Consider the following 22,381-nt stretch of genomic DNA (forward strand, 5'->3'; position numbering starts at 1 on the left):
TTAAAAGGAATATTCAGTTATGAATGTTTGTGCCAACTTTACTGAATTAGCAATAAAATTAATGATGTCACTCTTTTCTTATGAAACTGGCATGTATTGCTGTTTCTATTAGCAGTGTTTTGTAAACTGTCTTGGAGTTAGGGAAAACTCAAATTCTAATTCTTTTTTTTGCCTCCGGGTTATTGCTGGGGCTCCGTGCCTGCACTATGAATCCACTGCTCCTGGAGGCTATTTTCCCCCATTTTTTTGTTGCTCTTGTTGCCCTTTTTATTGTTATTGTTGTTATTGCTGTTGTTGTTGGATAGGTCAGGGAGAAATCAGGAGAGGAGGGGAAGACAGAGGTGGAGAGAAAGACAGACACCTGTAGACCTGCTTCACCGCCTGTGAAGTGACTCCCCTGCAGGTGGGGAGCTGGTGGGCTCAAACCAGTATCCTTACACTGGTCCTTGCGCTTTGCATCATGTGCACTTAACATGGTATGCTACTGCCCAGCCCCCTCTTTTTTAAACTCTTTTTTGAATTTTTTAATTATCTTTATTTATTTATTGAATAGAGACAGCCAGAAATTGAGAAGGGGGAAATAGAGAGGGAGAGAGACAGACAGACACCTGCAGCACTGCTTCACTAGTTGTAAAGTTTTCCTCTTGCAGGCGGGGACCAGGGGCTTGAACCTGGGTCCTTGAAGCATCTATGGTCAACCAGGTGTGCCACCACCTGGCCCCCTTTTTTATGTGTATATATTCATGACAATATTGCACAAATAACTGATTTTCCTTTTTTTTTCCATTTATTTGGTAGGACAGAGAGAAATTAAGAGGGAAGGGGAAGATAAAGATGGAGAGAGAAAGATAGATGCCAGCAGCCCTGTCTCATCACCTAGGAAGCATCCTCTTTGAATTCTTTATTAATTTTTTTATATTTTACTTATTTATTTTCCATCTTGTTGCCCTTGTCGTTTTATTGTTGTATTTATTATTGTTGTTGTTATTGATGTCTTCATTGTTAGGACAGAGAGAGTTGGAGAGAGATGGGGAAGACAGAGAGGGAGAGAGAAAGATAGACACCTGCAGACCTGCTTCACTGCCTGTGAAGTGATTCTCCTGCAGGTGGGGAGCCCGGGTCTGGAGCGGGTCTTTGCGCTTCTTGCCACGTGCACTTCCTCGTTGAATTCTAAGCCTTTGCACCCACGCTAATATAAAATCATTTCTGGAGGTAACTCAGTTCTGATGTTTCATTACCTGTCTTGTGGCAGAGAAACTTTTGGGGCTGCAGAAGAAATTCTTGAAATCCTTCCTGCCCAGAGGCTAGGCTGGGGAGGGAGTAAAACAGACTAGGAAACTTAGGCCAGATCCTTACGCTGGTCCTTGTGCTTTGCGCCACCTGCGCTTAAGGCACTGCGCTATCGCCTGATTCCCGTAGCTCTATATTTTAGCATACCTGAAAGCTGTGTGTTTTACAGTGTGCTGTATGGATTGCATGTTAGGGTTTAATTTCTGGGTTCCCCCCTAATATTGTGATGCATAAAATAATACTCCTACAGATCAGTGATTTCTGAAGATTTGGTGAAATATGCCAATATTTGCTCTCCCAACCTCCTGGGTTGTTGTTGGGATCAAATCAGACAGTGTCCTTATTGGAAGACTAAGATGATGCTAACAAACTAGGAGGCGAGAAAATGCAGAGTTGACCATTCCTTGATAATCTTCCCTTTGGAATTTGTTATGAGGATTTTTTTCTTTCCTCTCTCTCTTTACTATCTTTATTTCTCTATAGGATGGAGACAACCAGAAATTGAGAGGAAGAAAGGGGAGATAAGGAGAGAGAAAGAGAGACAACTGCAACACTGCTTCACCACTTGCAAAGCTTTCCCCCTGCAAGTAGGGACCAGTGGGGGGCTATGAACCTGGATCTTTGTGCATTGTAATATGTGTGCTCCAGACTTACTTTCCCTTTCTTTCTTTCTCTCTCTTTCTTTCTTTCTTTCTTTCTCTTTCTTTCTTTCTTTCTTTCTTCCTTTCTATCTATCTTTCTATCTTTCCTCTCTCTCTCTCTCTCTCATTATTATCTTTACTTATGTATTGCATAGAGACAACCAGAAACTGAGAGGATAGGAAGATAGAAGGGGGGGGGGGTTGGGTGATAGAACAGCAGACTAAGTGCACATGGCATGAAGCTTGAGGATTGGTGTAAGGATCCTGGTTCAAGCCCCTGGCTCCCCACTTGCAGGGGGGGGTCACTTCACAAGCGGTAAAGCAAGTCTGCAGGTGTCTATCTTTCTCTCCCTCTCTCTCTCTCCCCCTCCTCTCTCCATTTCACTCTGTTCTATCTAGTAACAATGACAGCAATAAAAACAATGATAACCACAACAACAATAAAAATAAACAACAAGGGCAATGAAAGGGGGAAAAATTAGCCTCCAGGAGCAGTGAATTCGTGGTGCAGGCACGTGGTGCAGGGGCCAAGGTTGGAACCCAGGTCCTTGCACATTGTAACATGTACTCTCAACCAGATGTGCCACCCCCCGGCACCCTGAGACTTTATTTCTATATGTCTTACCAATAAATTCATGAATGGGAAAATGGAAATTGCAAAATTGAAATAAAGTGAATTAAGATATTAAATGTCTTTGTTGAATATTTGAGGTAATCAAAGCCTTTCACTGTATTTTTACAGCTGACTTTCTGAAAGATTTTTTTCTTTTCAAACAATACCTCTGTCATGTTTGCCTCGTCTTCCCTTACTGCCTGCTGATTAGACTGCACAATAATTCTGAGAGGCGCCAGGTTGAGGATCCCTGCTTGAGTGCACACATTATGGTAGGCAAGAACCCAGGTTCAAGCCCCTAGTCCCCACCTCTAGGGAGAAAGCTTTGAAAATGGTGAAGTATTATTGCAGGTGTCTCTCTGCTTCTCTCCCTCTCTATCACCCCCTTCCCTCTTGATTTCTGGCTGTTTCTATCAAACACAATTAAGATAATAAAAACATTTTTTAATTAAAAAAAACTAACTCTGAAGAAGGTCAGCATTTGGTGACAGAGGGATATGGGACAAGATGGTCATTGATTTCATTTGGGACAGATTGGATCTGAGATGAATTTGATGCATCCAAGCAAAGATGTTGAGTAGGCAGATGAATTTATGAGTCAGAGAAGAAAACACAAAATGTGGCATTTTGGTGTAGAGATGGCAAATGACAGTTCATTTTTGACTGAGATCACCTAGGTAACAAGCAGAGAAAAAGGATTAGAACTGAGGTGCACAAGCCACCTGTGGCCAGCAAACCCACCTGTCTCACTAGACCTGTGTCTTGTTTTTAAAATATATGAACAAGTTGCTGTAACATGTTTTTTTTTTTTTTTTTATCACACCACCTTCATTTCCTTTTTTTGAGCTTTAGATGAAGTTCCATTTTTGTCTCCAAATGATATGCTTTTCCCCAAACTGCTTGGCGACAACGGTTGACTTAAGAATGACCTTGTAGATTTATCTTTGTCTGTGTTTTATGTTGTTTCCTTGCTTTAATAACAAAAAGATACCAGAAGTTTTGAAATTTTTACAAATATTTTGTTAAGAGATTTAGTAACATCGTCGAGTAGATTGGTAATAATAGATGGAAAACAATCAAAGTTTTTACAGCCATAATTAATATTTTGACTACTTAATTATGGATATATGTGAGATAACTTAACAAAATTAGAACTAAACATAAGCAATATATTTACTACCAGTAAGATTATACATAACAATCTTCCTTTATTTATGCTTTTGCGTTTCCATATACAGATGACGATTTCTATCTTGAGCTAAGTTGTTGTTAAAGTGGGAGGCTCTGCTCTCTGTTTTATTATATATAGCCTCCTGTACCTCTTCCTGTTGTGATCTTACTAACTAGGTTTCTAGTGTTTATTGCCAGTTATCCAGTATGTTCTGCTATGCTTACATTGTAGAGCCGAGAGGGAAGCAAAAAATCAACTTGCTTTATTTCATTGTACTATTTCCTTGTCCTTCTAGGCAATGGGACTTTTGGATCTCAATAGAGTGAAAAGAGAAGGGGACCTAGGTTCTGATTTTGAGAAGCTTGAATCCTGAAGAGCAGGTAGAGGAAGAGGAGCAGCTTGTAAACAGGAAAGAGAGCTACAGCAGAGGAAGGAGGGCATTGCTTATGGAGTCGAAGGACAGGAGTGCTTCTGGAAGTTATTGATTAATATTACCAAAGGTTGTCAAGATACCAAATAAGATAAGGAGCAAGAAATTATTTTACTTGAATCTGACAACAAAGAGATCGTCATTAACCTGGATTAAAGTTGTTGTGATGGAGCCAAGGTACATTAGGATAAAATGCAAAATGAATGGGAAATAAAAAAAAATGGAGATACACAGAAGAGTAATTTTATCTTTCCAGTGAAGGAACAAAAGAAGGAAGGTACTAGATAGAAACATGTGAAGTGAAAATGGAGTGTTTTAAAGGTAGAATTGAAAAATGTCAAATTGTTGATGGTATCTGGTTGAATGGAGAGGTTGGTGTAATAAACTGGAGAGAAAAGGGGTCATTGTTGATGTGAGCTTGAAAAGGTAGGGCAAAGTAGGACCCGAAGCCAAGTGGAAGGGTTCACTTTCTATGAGGGGAGGGAACAGGGTGCCACAGAAGGGAAGAAGCTGAGGGTTGGTAGAGAAATAAGTTAATCTGATTATGGAAAGTTGCCATGTGATGACATTCTCTTCCTTCTCTAGACCCAAAGTTGTCTGAGCAAAGGAGTGATGGCTGGTGGGTGGATGTTAGAAGAGGTGGAAATTAGTGAGTGAAATGATAGTTGAGGAGAGTGAAGGAATGAGTCTGGCTGAGAATATGGTAAGATACCACTGTGGAGCACTCAGCTACAGCTGGGGCTCATGATTGTCACCTCTACTCTGGTGTCTGTTCCTCTCCAATGCTCAGGCTTAGGGCTTAGCAAGAGGGGAGGGAGGATAGCATGAAAATGGTAAGTTCAAAATATTTGGCTAGGACATTTGGTTATGGAAAGATCAGGTTGCTCATTTCAACCAAGCCACCTTTTATTTATTTATTTACACTGGAGGAAAGGATGCTTACATAGTTTGAGACCTACTTCTCTGTGATTTTTTTTTTCAAGTATGTAACAAGAGTGATATTTTGTCAGAAAAAAACTGTGTCTTGAATATCTTTGTGTTGCTGCAGAAAACCTCTGGAGTTCATAGATGTCAGTTGCCGGAATAATCTGGTGGGGTTTTTTGTTTGTTCTTTTTTGCCTTACATGGTCATTTTGCTTCTGAAGGTGACTGATGGTGTAGGGGGAGGCCAAGTTTAACTCCATTCCTGTGGTAATCTCTGTGGTGAGCTTTTGGAGGGAGGGCAAGTAGGAAGCTCTGTTGAGGGACATCTGTTGTCGTTTGTATTTTGTGTTGTGCTTTGGCAGCAGCTGAAGCTGAGCAAACCCATCCACCTGTAATTTATATGTGATAATCTGAGAGCTCAAAAAAAATTATCTGAATGGTAAGACTCTGGTGCCTGTGCTCCTTATATGTAGGGGTGGGGTAAGGCTTGAAAGGCTCACCCAGGGGAAAAATAAGCACTTGACTTATATAAGAAGATGCTCAGTCTGATCATCTCCAAGGAGCTGAAGGTTATAATAAAAATGTTTACCAGGTAATCAGGATGCAAAAGCCTAAAATCTAAAAAGAATTCAAGCAGGCACACTTTTAGATACAGCATCTATTCATTACTGATTCTGCAAAAATTAAATCAATGGCAGAGCATGGGACAAGAGTATTTATGTTTTCAGGCTGAAGACTGTGAAGAAAGGTAATGGAAGAAGTCCCTTGACACTCAAGTGATCTTCCTTGGGTTGAAATATTTTACACTCGGAGCACTGTGATGCCATCAGGCCATTAGTGCTTCTGTCTCCTTGTCCTTCCCCAAGGAACCTGCCTGCTCATTCCTTCATCTGCATTTTATTTTTTTTCTCCCTTCCTTCCTTCTTCCTTCTTCCTTTCTTCCTTTCTCCCTCCCTCCCTCCCTTCCTTCCTCTTTCTTTCTTTCTTTCTTTCTTTCTTTCTTTCTTTCTTTCTTTCTTTCTTTCTTTCCTCCTCCCCTCTCTCTCTCTCTCTCTCTCTCTCTCTCTCTATCGGTGCCTGCACTATGAATCCACTGATCCTGGAGACTATTTTTCCCATTTTGTTACCCTTGTTGCATTGTTGTAGTTGTAGTAGTTGTTATTGTTGTCATAGCTGTTGTTGTTGTATAGGACAGAGAGAAATGGAGAGAGGAGGGGAAGACAGAGAAAAGGAGAAAAAGACAGACATCTGTAGACTTGCTTCACCACTTGTGAAGTGACCCCCTGCAGAACTGGGATCCTTCCGCCAGTCCTTGCGCTTTGCACCATGTGCACTTAACCCACTGTGCTACCACCCAGCTCCCCACTTGTGCATTTTCTTTGTCCCATATCAGTGCTTTTTTCTCCACTTCTTCCAGTCTTCCCATTTTCTTCTGTCCAGTAAGGTGAAAACCAAGCCCTAGTACAAGACCTTTCCTTCCTCTGACATGTTGATGCTTATCTGTACCATTTGCTCAGTTAACTCTTTCATAGATTTATAGATTACTTATGTTTTTTTTTTTTTCGTCAAATGATTGAGAAAGTGGCAGGAATCACTTTCTCCAACTCAAGGCTTAACAACTTACATGTTTTATCGATCCTGGTGTATTCCTGACATCAAGAGTCCTTAGACTTGGGTTCTCCTGCCTGGGGATTGGGGCCTTTTAGGATTGTTTCATCTTATATTATTTGGTGAACAAAGAGTTTCTGAAAAGCGTTGAATCTCCTTGACATCTGCTGTTTATTGTTTTTTTTTAAAAAATTTTATATTTATTTATTTTCCCTTTTTGTTGCCCTTGTTGTTTTTCATTGTTAATTGTAGTTATTATTGTTGTTGTTGTCATTGTTGTTAGATAGGACAGAGAGAAATGGAGAGAGGAGGGGAAGACAGAGAGGGGGAGAGAAAGATAGACACCTGCAGACCTGTTTCACTGCTTGTGAAGTGACTACCCTACAGGTGGGGAGTCGGAGGCTCAAACCCGGATCCTTACATCGGTCCTTGCGCTTTGCACCACGTGCGCTTAACCTGCTGTGTTATCTATCGCCCAACTCCTGACATCTGCTGTTTTATAGTGTTTTGTCCAAGTAGTATTTTTGGCCTTGCCTTGATCATTTTTTTTTTCTCCTTTGCTCTCAAAATAACTAAACCACCTTCTTTGTGCTTAGTAAATTATTTTGAAAAGAATACTTTTTTTTTCTGTGGCTTGTAAATTTTTCCTATGCTTTTGGATATATACATTTATTAAAAAGCCAGTAAATGTGGAGGACAAAATCTAGCCTGCCATACATTGCTTGTGGGGCACATTAGAGAAGAGTCTGAATAATTTTAGTTAAGGAACCTTGATCTTAAGATTCTTTTTTTTTTAAAACTTTTTTTTAACATAATAGTTTTTTATTATTTTAATATTTATTTATTCCCTTTTGTTGCCCTTATTGTTTTCTTATTGTTGTAGTTAGTAATGTTGTTGTTGGATAGGACAGAGAGAAATGGAGAGAAGAGGAGAAGACAGAGAGGGGGAGAGAAAGATAGACACCTGCAGACCTGCTTCACCTCATGTGAAGCGACCCCCCTGCAGGTGGGGAGCCGGGGGCTGGAACCGGGATCCTTATGCCGGTCCTTGCGCTTTGTGTCACATGCACTTAACCCGCTGTGCTACCGCCTGACTCTCTGTCTTAAGATTCTTAAAGACCTCCCAGTTATGTCTGCAAGCTACTATGGAGAATGACTAGTAGTTAGCAGGACACTTACATTAGCTGTTCATGGTAGGTCTCTGAACTGATCAGAAAAAATCCTTCATTGAGGATGTTTAGAATTCTAGCACTTATTTTCTTGGCAGGACAAGAATTCTTGTACATGAATTATACCTCAGGATGTTCTTAATACTGAAGCTAATAAAAGTATAAACAGGACCTGAGAGTTTGTAGTGTTTCAGCTCTAGGAAATAGACCTCAGCATCTAAAATGTGACATACAAGGCCACTGGAGCTTTAGAGAGGGCTGGTGACTATACTTAAAAAATATATATATTTATTTATTTACTTATTTATGTGCAAGAGATTATAAGAGAGACAACCAGAGCATTCTTCTGGCACCTATAGTACTGAGTATTGAACTGAAGACTCCAAGCTCTTAGGTCCAGCGCTCTGACCAGTGTGCCACCTCCTGGGTTGCAGCAGAATACACTGATGTTCCATTAGCAGTTTGGGATCAGGATGAACAATCCAGGCTCTGGAGCCAGAATTTTCCCACTACACCAAGGCATGTGACTCTTGAGTGAGAAGTGTGGAAAGAGAGGGAGAAGGGTGGAGTGCACAGGGCCCTCTAACTTTGGCTGGCGGCTATAAAGATGAGGATAAACTATAGAAGTTTGATACCTTTGTATTTTAAAAAAATTATTATTTATAAAAAGGAAACATTGACTAAACCATAAAATAAGAAGGGTACAACTCCACACAATTCCCACCACCAGAACTCTGTATCCCATCCCCTCCCCTGATAGCTTTCCTATTCTTTAACCCTCTGGGAATATGGACACAGGGTCATTATGGGGTGCAGAAGGTGGAAGGTCTGGCTTCTGTAGTTGCTTCCCCGCTGAACATGGGCATTGATAGGTCGATCCATACTCTCTCTTTCCCTAGTGGGGCAGGGCTCTGGGGAGGCGGAACTTCAGGACACAATGGTGGGGTTGTCTGTCCGGGGAAGTCTGGTCTACAATATGCTAGCGTATGGAACCTGGGATACCCTTGTATTTTATCATATCACCTTTCTCATGGTTAGCTTCAATATCTTCATTATTTTTTTTCAAAAGTCAGTACTTGGGAAAATCAGGAGGTTTGGGCTTCTAGGAATAGTTTTAGCTTCCTATAATATTAAAGATGCCTGCTTTGTGAATGTATCTGGGACAGAGTGAAAGAGAAGAGCTCAGTTCTCAGAGGTCTCTGGCTTTCTGGGAACTGTGGGGTTAGTGCAGGTTAAAGGACCAGGGGTTACCGTGTGTGTGTGTGTGTGTGTGTGTGTGTGTGTGTGTTTATGTGTGTGTGTGTGTGTGTGTGTATGTGTGTGTGTGTGTGCGCGCGCATGTGTAACTTGCTGGAGAGAAGCTTCATGAGTGGTGAAGCAGTGCTACAGGTATCTCTTTCTCTCTCCCTCTCCTAACCTGCCTTGCTCTATTTCTCACTTTCTGTATTAAAAAAGAAAGTACACATACAAAATGAGGAAGCTTAAGAATGTGTGTTTTAGGGGGCCAGGTGGTTGCGTAGCGGGTTAAGCGTACATGGTGCGAAGTGCAAGGACTGCCTTAAGGATCCTGGTTCGAACCCCCTGCTCCCCACCTGCAGGAAGGTCACTTCATAGGTGGTGAAGCAGGTCTGCAGGTGTCTTTCTCTGCCTCCTCTGTCTTCCCCTCCTTTTTCAATTTCTCTCTATTCTATCCAACAGCAATGACATCCATAACAATAATAATAATAACAATAATAAACAAGGGCAAAAAAAGGGGGGGGGAAATAGCCTCCAGGAGCAGTGGATTCATAGTGCAGGCACCGAGCCCCAGCAATCACCTTGGAGGCAAAAAAATGTATGTTTTAGGTATAATTAAGTATAAGTTAGTTAATTAGTTAATTAGTGTGAAAAGATTTAGAGATTGGAAGAACCAGAGTGTCCCTCTGTCACTCTGGAGCATGCTGTATCTCACCTTTATGAGTCCTATGCTCTTCTACTGCACCACCACCCAGACAACAAGAAAAAAAAAAAAAATATATATATATATATTTTATGAGAGGGGAACAGTGCATACTGGTGCTGTATATTGTAGCCCCATTCTGTGATTCCATGTTTGGAGAGAAGCTGTAATAGTGACCACCAGGCACATTTGGACTGAAGGGAAATTCAGGGATGGAGGGTGTGAATAGAGAAGCACTGAATTTGAATTGGTAGGTAGCAAGTTGAGGAACAAGTTCCCTGTTTCTTCCATGGTCCTGCCCTCTCCTCCCCTCCATGTCAAACTTCAACCCTTTGCAACCTCCAAATGCCCTTCCTTTTCCTCATTTCTCTCTCTGAGTCCTGATGGAATTAGAATTCAGAGCCCTCTGGTCATCTTCTTTATGGGGTACAGAGGGTGGAATGTCTGACTTCTGTAGTTGCTTCTCCACTAGACATGGGCATTGGCAGGTTGATAAATACCCCCAGCCTGTTTCTATCTTTCCCTAGTGGGTATTGGTGAGGTCATCTGCTCAGGGAAGTCAGGATGGGATCATAGTAGCCTCTGCAACTTGGTGACTGAGAGGCAGGAAGATATAAAGCAGGACACATTTTAACTGGATTTCCCTGCTCTTTACATTGTTTTTTTAGTTAACTTTAAATAATCTTCCCCAAAAATCTTTTGGTAATTGCATACATGTCTGTGCTTCAGTTCCTCATATGCCTCCCACCCCTAAGAGCTGCCTGTCTTGTGTCATCCCTTGCCTTCTGCATGCACCTCTGTCTACACCAATTTCAACAGGAAATCTCATCTCAACAGAGGCTTCAGTGCAGATGTGGAAGGTCACTGTTTGACATGCGTTGTTATCATTCCCAGCTTCACTGATTCCCTCCCTGCTTCATATTCATTCTCACTTGCACTGGGACTGCCACTGGACAAACAACAGATACCTCTGGCTTGATACCTTCCATCAGCACAAGTAAATACTGTTTCTTTTCTGAGAATCCTGGCTATTAAATGGTTTGTCTCATTTTATGCCCTTTAGCTTGGGTTCAAATACATAAAACTACAATGCTCGCTTTGGCAGCACGTATACAAATATGTAAAACCAGAGATACTTCATACTTAGTGCCTAATTGACTAGATCACTGGTTATGCCACTACTAGACTATTTTTATTAGTTCCCTATGTTTTACTGTGTCTTCAGAATTATACACTATTTCTGTTTTTCTCTTTCACCTACCAATTTCTGTTCAATGCATTTTTGTCTGTTTGTTTGCCTCTAGTTGCTGAAGCTCGGTGCTGGCACTACGAATCCACTGTTCCTATTGACCATTTTTCTCATTTTTTTCTATCACTTTATTAAAAACTAAAACTTTATTTTTAAAAAATTTTTATTTAAAAAAGAAAACACTGACAAATACCATAGAATAAGAGGGGGACAGCTCCGCAGAATTCCACCACCAGAACTACATATCCTCTTCCCTCCCCTGATAGCTTTCCTGTTCTTAATCCCTCTAGGATTATGGACCCAGGGTCATTATGGGGTGCAGAAGGTGGGAGGTCTGACTTCTTTAATTGCTTCCCCGCTGAACATGGGAATTGGCAGATCGATCTATACTCCCAGCCTGTCTCTATCTTTTCCTAGTGGGTGGAGTTCGGGGGAAGCTGGGCTCCAGGACACATTGGTGGGGTCATCTGCCCAGAGAAGTCTGGTTGGCATCATGTTAGCATCTGGAACCTGGTGGCTAAAAAAAAGAGTTAACATAGGGAGTCGGTCGGTAGCGCAGCGGGTTAAGCACAGGTGGCACAAAGTGCAAGAACAGGTGTAAGGGTCGCCGGCTCCCACTTGCAGGGGAGTCGCTTCACAGGCGGTGAAGCAGGTCTGCAGGTGTCTGTCTTTCTCTCTCCTTCTCTGTCTTCCCTTCCTATCTCCATTTCTCTCTGTCCTATCCAATTGCATCAATAACAACAGCAACAACAATAATAATAAAACAACAAGGGCAACAACAGGGAAAATAAATAAATAAATATTTTTTTAAAAAAGAGTTAACATATAGAGCCAAACAAATTGTTGTCTAATCATGAACCTAAAGGCTGGAATAGTTCAGATGAAGAGTTGTTTTGTAGATAGTTAATAGGCCTATTTTAGTTACATTCCAAAGAGCCCATGACTATACTAGTTTTATTTTATTTTATTTTACTTTATTTTATTTTATTTTATCTTATTTTATTTTCCTGAGCCTGAAATCTGATATGCAGGTAGGTCCAAGTTACCGTCTGGGGAGATGATGTCATAGCTGGTAAAAAGGCTAGAAAGCTGGATAAGGGAAGAGAGTAGCTCCCAAATATGGGAAAGGTGTATAAATATTCTTGACTATAAACCCTACTGATTTGATCTAATCTGGGGCCCATATTCAGTTCAGGAGCCTATGTGACCTCTGCATCCCTGTAGATCTGAGCTCACATTCTGTCGTCATTCCAAGCTGCCTCAATTTCGGGACCCATCTTCCTCAGGAGGAACAGAGAATGTGCTGTCCAGCCTCCCTTCAGAGAATGGAACATTCTCTACTGTTGTTGATCCACGTTGAGGGCAAGGTCCTGTAGGAGCCCACAAAGGGGTCTATTGTGTCCTTCCTGATAGAGATGACCAGTAACAACTAAAATTTTCTTTTGAGTAAAAATTGCTTATGACATGCAAATATTCTTAAAGTTTATGTTACCATGAGCATCATGCGTATTTCTCTTTGGTTCTTATTAACATGGGTTGCCTGATGTATGTTTGCTTGAAGTGGTCATGGGAAGTTTAGTATAATTGAAAAATAGGTTCTAACACAAAGGATTTTGGGGATGTGGGAAGGCTGTAGAAGTATAAAATTTATTAGAAAATAAAGCTATAGAATTAGAAAAAAATGTACTTAATTTTTTTATTATTATTTCTATTATCGGTTAGAGATAGCCAGAAATAGAGGAGTTGGATATGGAGATGGAAATAGAGAGAGAGAGAGAGAGAGAGAGAGAGAGAGACAATAATGGACCTGCAGCCCTGCTTCACCACTTGTGAAGCTTTATCTCTGCAGGTGGGGACCAGGGGATTGAATCCGGGCCCTTGAGCATTGTAACATGTGCACTTCACCAAGTCTCCCCCCAAATATAATTTATTTTTATTTTTATTTTGGGGATTGAAGATAGGAGGAGAAGAATGAAAGAAAGACACTTCCCTAAGCACTTTCCTTTTTTTTTTTTCTCACAGTCAATTGCAATCTCTTGTCTTCTTCCTCTCCTGCCCAGAGCATCGCTCACCTGTGTCCTATCGCCCAATTCTTACAAGATGGTACTGTGACATATTGAGCCACTTTGACATTCTCTTCATTTTTTGAGTGCAGCCTCCCACAATACAGATGGAGCATAAAAGAAGTGACAGTTTCAGCTTCTTTCTGTGTTTTTGTTTGTTTATTTAATAGCAGGGTTAAATAAAGAAAAAACAAAAAAGGTGGTGTGCAATCTAAATCACATTTAAGTAGACCCTTATGGAAAATACAGCAATCATCCATGGCAATTTTTTTTCAATATTTCCTTTATTAAAAATATTTATTTATTCCCTTTTGTTGCCTTTGTTGTCTTATTGTTGTAGTTATTATTGTTGTTATTGATGTCATTGTTGTTGGATAGGACAGAAAGAAATGGAGAGAGGAGGGAATGACAGAGAGGGGGAGAGAAAGATGGACACCTGCAGACCTGCTTCACCACTCCGTCTTCCTGTTTCCTTCCATCAGCTCAAGGAAGAAAAAGAAAGGTTTCACATAATGCCAAGATTCAATACCTGCTATCCACAGGAAAAGGCGCTTGCAAATAAAAAGGGACTTTTTCTTTTTGGAAAAAATATTCTTTCACATAGTCTAGGTCACAGCATAGAATCCTATCCCCAGGAAAGGAGTTGCAGGGTCATAGGGTAGGTCTACCTCTAGCTTTCTGAGAGTTCTCCAGACTGCTCGCCACAGGGGTTGAACCAATTGACATTCCCACCAGCAGTGCAGGAGGGTTCCTTTGGCCCCACAACCTCCTTGGAATACTATTACTATTAATTTATTTGGAAATATTTCCCAGACTTCAAAGCACACCAGTGAGTCATGTCAAATGGGAACATTCTGCTTTTTGATTATAGGGAAACGTGTAATACATTAGCCTGACAATTCTAGTGGATAGGTAGTTGCATCAAATTCTGTGCACCTTTTTGCTGAGAGTATTATTTGAATGTTATGTACTCTCAGAAGTAGATACTGTGTGTGTGTGTGTGTGTGTGTGTGTGTGTGTGTGTGTGTGTGTGTGTGTAAGAGAGAGACAGACAGAGACAGACACATAGTTGGGGAAGAACTTCATAGTCAGTGTTACTGCTAATTGCCTAAACCAAACATTTCACTAGGGCTTTCAGTATCTTATAATTCTTAAAAAATCATATAATTGTAATTTCTTTCTTTAAAAATTTTCTCTATTTATTATTTAGTACTGGATAGAGACAGAGATAAATTGAGAAGGGAGAGGGAGATAAAGAGGGAAAGTGACAGACACCTGTAGCCCTTTTCACCACTCATGATGCTTTCCACCCACAGGTGGGGACAGGGGCTTGAACTGGGTCCTTGTACACTGTAATACGTGCGCTTAACTAGGTGCACCACTGCCTGGTCCTATCATTTCATTTATAAGCTAGGATATTTCTAAAATGAGAACCCTACTCTAACAGGGCGAACTGTTTCCCTAGCCCACTTTAAATTTACTAATGGGAGAGAAAGAACCAGCGCATCACTTTGGCTTGTGTGTGCTGGGGCCCAGTCTCACTATCTTATGCAGAGTAGCTCTACATTTTACCACTTAGCCACTTTCCTGGCTTTCTCTAGGTTCTTTTTTAATTTAATTTAATTTTTTACATTTCTTGCCATGTAACTTTTTTCTTCTTTTTTTAAAATAATTTTTTTTTTTTTATCATTCATGAGAAAGACAGGGGAGAGAGAAAGAACCAGGCATCTCTCTGGTACATGTGCTGCCGGGGATCGAACTTAGGACCCTATGGCTGAGAATTCAATGCTTTATCCACTGCACCACCTCCCAGAGCACCTTTTTATTATTATTATTATTTCTTTATTGGAGGATTAATGGCTTAAAGTCAGCAGTAAAATACAATAGTTTGCACATGTGTAACATTTCTCAGTTTTCCACATGAGAATTCAGCCCCCACTAGGTAGGTCCTCCTCCACTGTCATGTTTTAGAACCTGAACCCCTCCTCCCACACCCCAGAGTCTTTTACTTTGGTGCAATACAGCAACTCCAGTTCAAATTCTGCTTGACTGGTAACTTTTTCAACTTTCCCACCACCCCCTATAATATGTGTTTGTGTGTAGTCTACTCTCCAAGTCTCATAGCTAGTAGTTAGCAAAAACAGAAGTTGAACATAGATGTTAATTTATGTAGTAGTGCTCGCTCTATCAAACAGAAACTTTGATGTCCAAAAGTTTATGATTGATGACACCTTAGACTGTATATACACTGCCTATCCACTGTGTGTGACATAAATGAACATCTTTGGGATCCATCAGATACAATAAGCAGGATTTCTCCCCCTCAAGTGGAATGGTTCATAAAAAGAGAAACAGAAAGATAGAAATAGGATGAGTGGGTACTCTATAGCTCTATGGAAAAATGAAAAACAATGGACCAAATATGCTGTTTGTTTCTGGTCTTAACAGTGAAACTCAACCATTGCTGGCAGCTCATCAGAATGTTAACTCTTGAAGACCAGTCATCTAAAGCAAAGCCTACCTGGCTCATGGGACTCAGTGATGTATGGGTATTTCCATGTTATGTCTGAATCCAGGACCCAATTGATTACTTGACTATGTAGTTTAGAAATAGTATTGTTCATCTTGTACCTAGTTGAACCAAATCCTGCAGGAACACTCACTGCAATTTCAAAGCTGAATAATAGTGCCTTAAGCTGAGAATCTCATTTTCCCATCACCAAATAATAGAAACATATCTGAAAGATGACTTCTTAAAACCAACAAACATTGCCATTTCAGATCCTTGAGGAGTCTTTACTTTGTCTCACTTTGTTGAGCAGAACTCAGCAACTTGTCATTTCTTCTCTCTTCCCAATAACTAGACTTTCTCTTGGGTAATGAGCAACATTAACTCTTATTTCTCAGGCCCATGGAACTATTTTCATCATAAGAAAAAAGAATGTGTTTCCAAACAGCTGGCACAGAGAATTTCTGAAGTGAGTGTGTTACCTGGGGGAGGACCAGCCTTACATAATGTCCCTTGAGTCTATACCTCCCTATGTAAGAGGCAGCTGACAGGCATAGGTGTCATCTGGATAAGTGTCATCATATAAGCAGCGAGGATGGGAGCCCACATCACGGCTCAGGTGCTTCATGGTTACTTTGTGGTTTGGGTGGGGATTGGGGAAAAATATGCTAAGGGTTTCAGGTCTTTTCATAATGTGTATTTTTATTTGTTTTCCTGTTGAAAAGTAGATTTATAAATACTAACTACCATTGTGTATAGATGTGAAAATCCATTCTCACTGAAGTCTTGTCTCTGCTTTAAGTCTGTCATATTGATGTGGTTTAATATCTGCTTCCTGTGATCTGTTGTATTTAGATTTTGTTGTTGTTGTTGTTTGTTTGTGTAGGTGATTGGATGTGTGGGTTTTTCTAATAAGTTGTTTCACTGACTTTGCTGAAGACCGTTTCAGAACATGTGAAAGAGTATAAAGTGGAGAGGTAGCTTTTTATGGCCATTACCATTCTTCATGTTGACAATTTTTGCATCCTTTTTTTTTTTGTCAGTTTGACTACATAAAAAAAAGTGATTTTTAAAAATATTTATTTATTCCCTTTTGTTGCCCTTGTTTTATTGTTGTGGTTATTGTTGTTGTTATTGATATCATTGTTGTTGGAAAGGACAGAGATAAATGGAGAGAGGAGGGGAAGACAGAGGGGGAGAGAAAGACAGACACCTGCAGACCTGCTTCACTGCCTGTGAAGCGACTCCCCTGCAGGTGGGGAGCTGGGGGCTCCAACTGGGATCTTTATGCTGGTCCTTGAGCTTTGCGCCAACTGCGCTTTACCCACTGCGCTACCACCTGACTCCAGATTTTTTTTTTAATTCCCTTTTCTTGGATAGGACAGAGAAACTGATAGAGGAGGGGATGATAGAGAGGAAGAGAGAAAGACAGACGGCTACAAACTTGCTTCACTGCTTGTGAAGCACTCTCCCTGGTCCTTGTGTGGACCCTTTTACACAGTACTATGTGTGCTTAACCTGGTACGCCGCTGCCCAGCCCCACTAAAAAAGCAATGTTAGATTCACTGAACAGACCCATCTCCAGGTGGAAGGTATATAGTATGTGTGTCCTGAACTTATGACTGGGGAATGCTAGGAATTTGGGTTCTGGTGTCACTGAGGAAAATGGCCCCGCCTCTCTGCACTTTGATTTCCTCTTAAGAAAATTCTGTTCCTTTATAAGGCTCAGCAGCCCTAGCAGGAAAGGTGCTTTGTGGAGTTTCCCATAAAGTGGAGTCTTAACTCAAAGGCTGGGTTAAAGGTAGGTGAATGCTTCATAAAACATGTTTCTATGAAATATTTATTAGCTTATGCCAGTATGTAAATATGAAGTCACCCCAGGCAATTTGGATTCAGGTTTTGTTTGCTTCATTCTCTTCTTTAAGAGCAAAGCCTAGAGAGGCTGAAGAAGTGGAAACTGGAATTGATTTTAATTGCCTAAACAGATTTACAGGCAAAAAAGTTTTATTGAAGTAGAAATGAGAGCCAAATTATATTTTTTCTTGCTGTGTCTAAATAGATAACTCTGGAATAATCCGTAAGTCTCTTATTTTAGGTTTGGAGAGTTGCTGGCGTAAAGCTAGCTGCAGCTTAACAGCTCTTTCAGATGACTACTTTGCCTCAAAATCACTATGGTGTGAACTCAGAATTCCAGGAATGCATTTGGGGGCACAACCAAATATACTGGTAATTCCCAAGAGGAAAGGATGTGATTTCAGAATTATAGGGTCTAGGAAGATGACTGAGTGGTGTGACTTGCATGTGTGTGAAGTGCTAAGTTTATAGATCCCTGGGACCACCTGTGCCAAAGTAATGCTCTGGTTCTGACAGTGAATAAATAAATTAATTAATTAATATTTTTTAAAAGAATCTCCAAGTATACTTCTGAGACTGAAGACCTCTTTCCTTTCTCTCCAAAGTTCAGTGAAGAACTTTGAAACAGTTTTGTTGTGTTCTGTATCCTTTAAATGCTTTATTTATTATTATTGTCATTTTACTTTTATTTATGTCATTTGATAGGACAGAGAAATTTAGAGGGAAGAGGGAAGTAGGGAGGAAGAAAGACAGAGAGACATTTGCAGACCTTCTTTACCACTTTTGAAACTTCCCCTCTGCAAGTAGAGACTGGGGGCTTGAACCCAGGTCCTTGTGCAATATAATGTGTGTGCTTAACCAGATGCACCACCACCACCTGCCCCCTTTATTTTATTCTGTACTGCCACCAAGTTTGTTGCTGGGGCTTAGTTTCTGCACTATGAATTCATTGCTCCTGGCAGCTATTATCTCCTTTTTTTTTTTTTGCCTCCAGGGTTATTGCTGGGGCTCAGTGCCTGCACTATAAATACACTGCTCCTGGAGGCTGTTTTTCCAATTTTGTTGCCCTTGTTGTTACTCTTGTTGTTGTCGTCATTATTATTATTATTGTCATTGCTGTTGTTGTAAGATAGGACAGAGAGAAATCGAAAGAGGAGGGGAAGACAGAAAGGGAGAGAAAGACAGACACCTGCAGACCTGCTTCACCACTTGTGCAGCGACCCCCCTGCAGTGGGGGAGCCGAAGGCTTGAACTAGATCCTAATGCTGGTCCTCATGCTTTGCACCATGTGCGCTTAACTCGCTGTGCTACCTACCGCCTGACCCCTATTATCTCCTCCCCCCCTGATATTTTTCTTTAATAAGACAGAGAGAAACTGAGAGAGGAGGGTTAGATAGAGAAGAAGAGAGAAAAAGAAGATACTTGCAGATCTGCTTCACAGTTCACAAAGCTTCTCCCCTTGCAGGTGGGGGACCAGTGCCTCGAATCTGAGACTCTGAGCATGGAAATGTGTCTCCTGTGTGCTCAGCCAGGTGCCACCATCCAGTCTCTCCCCCCCCACCCCCAATTAGGTTCTTTCTAGAGTTAAGATACAGCTGAGATCAGGCAGATGTGGAAATTGATGGTAGCCTATTAGAATAAATAGCACTTTTCTCTGGAAAGTACTACTCTTTCTAGAAAAGATTGTGGCTTTGAAGAGTTTGTAGCTTGACTATGACAGTCACACAGAATTTAGGATCATGCCATATACAAATCTGTGTTCCTTTGGTTTGGCTCTGAATGCAGCCTTGCGGAGTGATGTCATTTTGCATGAAAAGGCTATATGTGGGTGCTGTGGAGCCCTTTAATAGAAACCAGTGGGACTGGGAAACCTACATTGCTTAGTGGTGGGTCAGTGCCAAGTTGAAGTGAGTTGTCAGAGTGTGTGACAGGTGGCCATGCTGTGTTCTCAGATGGTGGGGTTAGCTTGATGGGCATCTGTCTCACTAAGAGAGGAGTTTTGTTTGTTTGTTTGTTTGTCTGCATTTGTTGCTACTCTCCTGCATCCTATGTGGATCCTGACATTTTTAAACTTAGATCTGTGAAGCAAATGTCTTATTTGCTATATAATCTTATGTATATCACTTTTAAAATTTTTTTTATTTTGAGAGGCAAGTAGGTGTGCAGATGAGATTAAGGAGAAAAAATTCTCTAAGGAATTCCATCTGAAGATGAATACCTAAGGTTTAGAACATCATATATTAAGAACTCTACTTAGTGAGCTACCTTGATCTTTTCATTTTTCATTGCTGCCTTAACATGATACCTTGTGAAGTTTTATATTTGTGTGAAGTTGTTGTGAACTTTAAACTAAAAAATTTAAAATAAATTTAAAATAAAAAGCAAATAAAATAAAAGTTGGTGTATTGCACCAAAGTAAAAGACTTTGGGGTGGGTGGGGAGAGAGTACAGATCCTGGAAAAGGATGACAAAGGACCTAATGGGGGTTGTATTGTTATGTGGAAAACTGAGAAATGTTATGCATGTACAAACCATTGTATTTACTGTTGACTGTAAAACATTAATCTCCCTAATAAAGAAATTAAAAAAAAAGGATCCACTACTTCTCATTCTGTAGTCTTTTCCTTTCTGTAAAACCCCTTTTATTCATTAGCCAGTTCATAAACATATATTTTCATACTTCTAGGATCTTTATTACAATATATTATGATATTTATTCACACAGCAAATAAATAAATAAATAAATAAATAAATAAAAACAAATTAACTAGAAATAATCTGGGTCATCATCCTGTCTACTGTTCAGTCCATCTTTTGTTTTTTTATCAGTGAACCTGATGAATCAAGATGAAAGTTAATACAGACTCAGTATTAGCCATTAGTACTGACAGGGCTAACCTATCATATATAATGGTTTACTGATGGGCTTATTAAAAAATGAAGCATGAAACAAACCTTTGGCTCATATTATATTTGAAGAAAGTCTTGATGGGAATTTTGAGTAGTTTGTTGGAAAGGGTTAGAACAAGTCGCCTTTTGGGGGTTTAAAAACTTTGAGATTTAGAAATTTGGTGGTAGGTATGATGTCAAGCCATGGTTGTTATCATCTTGTAAGTCACTATTCAATCACTAATGAAAAAATAAAGAAACTTTGCCATTCTTTCATGAATTGTTAGGTTCTGGGGCTTGGTGGTAGCACAGCAGGTTAAGTGCACATGGTGCTAAGTGCAAGAATTGGAGTAAGGATCCTGGTTTGAGTCCCCAGCACCCCACTTGCAGGGGGGGGTCGCTTCACAAGCGGTGAAGAAGGTCTGCAGGTGTCTGTCTTTCTCTCCCCTTCTCTGTCTTCCTGTCTTCTCTCAATTTCTCTCTGTCCTATCCAACAACGATAGCAATAAAAACAGTAATAATAACAACAACAAACAACAAAGGCAACAAAAGGGAAAAAATAGCCTCCAGGAGCAGGGAGGCTATTTGTAATGCAGGTACCAAGTCCCAGGGGTAACCCTGGAGGCAAAAAAAAAAAAAGAAAAAAATTATTAGATTCTAATGTTTATATTCTTCCAGACATTTCTCTGTGTAGTGCTCTGTAAGCATAATAGTCTCTAATGTGTAACTTATATATCTTAAATAGTTCTTTCTGGGTTTTTTGTTGTTGTTGTTGTTCAGTTTCCTGGTGTCTTTTATGTTACACATCCTCTCTCTCTCCACTATTACCTTTATTTATTTGTTGGATAGATACAGCCAGAAGTCAAGAGGGAGAGAGAGAGAGAGACAGACAGACAGACAGAGAGACAGCCAGACCTGCAGCACTGCTTCACTATTTGCAAAGCTTTCCTCCTGCAGTGGGGACCAAGGAACTGAATCCAAGTCCTTGTGCATTGTAACATGTGTGCTCAGCCAGGTGTGCCATCACCCAGTCCCTACATTCTCAAGCTGGTCATCTCTTTTACTGTGACTTTAGGATTGTTGTCTAATGACTAAGAACCAACAAAAGAATGAGCAGTCATGCTTGATGCCATTACACTTTTCCATCTGGAACAAGTTAAATAAAACATTCATTTTAAAGTCTAATCAGGGGATCAAGGAGAGATCACAGAGTAAGCGCATCAGACTTGCATACCTGAGTTCTCAGAGTCCTCATATTCAGTCCCCATCACCACAATACTCTAGTCTTTCTCATGAAAATAAATTAGCAAATCTTTTTTTTTAAGTAAAGTTTCGTCAAACAGATGCTTGGCAAGTTAATCATAACATGCAGTGATTTCTTCTAATTTACTCTGTAGAGAGAGGGGAATCAAAGAGAGGAGACAGAGACAGAGACAGAGAGAGAGAGAGAGAGAGAGAGAGAGAGAGAAAGATTGATTAGAACAACATTCTGTCTTACCTGGTGCTGAGGAATTGAACTTGGGGCCTTACACATGTGTGTTCTACCACCGAGTCACTTGCCCAGCCTTCAGTGACTTCTTAATTTAATAAAAAGAATTTATCTTATTAAGTACATGGCCATTTTGGAAAGATGAATTTTTTTTTTAGTTTCTTTACTGGGGGATAATGTTTTACACTCAACAGTAAATGCAATAGTTTGTACATGCATAACATTTCTCATTTTTTTTAAATATTACAACCCCCACTAGGTCCTCTGTCGTCCTTTTCCAGGACCACCCACCCCTTAGTATTTTACTTTGTGCAATACGCCAACTCCAGTTCAGCTTCTACTTGTGTTTTCTCTTTTGGTCTTTTTTTTTCAACTTCTGCCTGTGAGTGAGATCGTCCCATGGGAAGATGAAAATTTTAACCTTAGCAACGCCCCCCACCTTTCTAAATGGATTGTGACTGCTTGGGTAGAGCTAGAGTCTAGAGTTTGAGTCTAGAGTTTGGTCATTTTGTACCTGTCAGACTCATGCAGAGTTGTTTCTGA

General features: G+C 40.4%; 1 long non-coding RNA gene across 2 annotated transcripts in view; it reads left to right on the plus strand.

Moving 5' to 3' along the window:
• LOC132533471 (uncharacterized) overlaps positions 1–22,381 on the plus strand; it is a 69,081-nt gene that overhangs the window by 30,445 nt on the left and 16,255 nt on the right. Inside the window, exon 1 of one of the 2 annotated variants that reach the window (XR_009545366.1) lies at positions 17,093–17,407. The exons of the other annotated variant lie outside the window; for it this stretch is intronic. This is a non-coding gene — a long non-coding RNA (uncharacterized LOC132533471). Of the gene's footprint in view, positions 1–17,092; positions 17,408–22,381 lie in introns of those variants that run through there. 2 annotated transcript variants of the gene reach the window in all.

The sequence above is a fragment of the Erinaceus europaeus genome, chromosome 16 (assembly GCF_950295315.1).
Source record: "Erinaceus europaeus chromosome 16, mEriEur2.1, whole genome shotgun sequence".
NCBI classification, from domain to species: Eukaryota; Metazoa; Chordata; class Mammalia; order Eulipotyphla; family Erinaceidae; genus Erinaceus; species Erinaceus europaeus.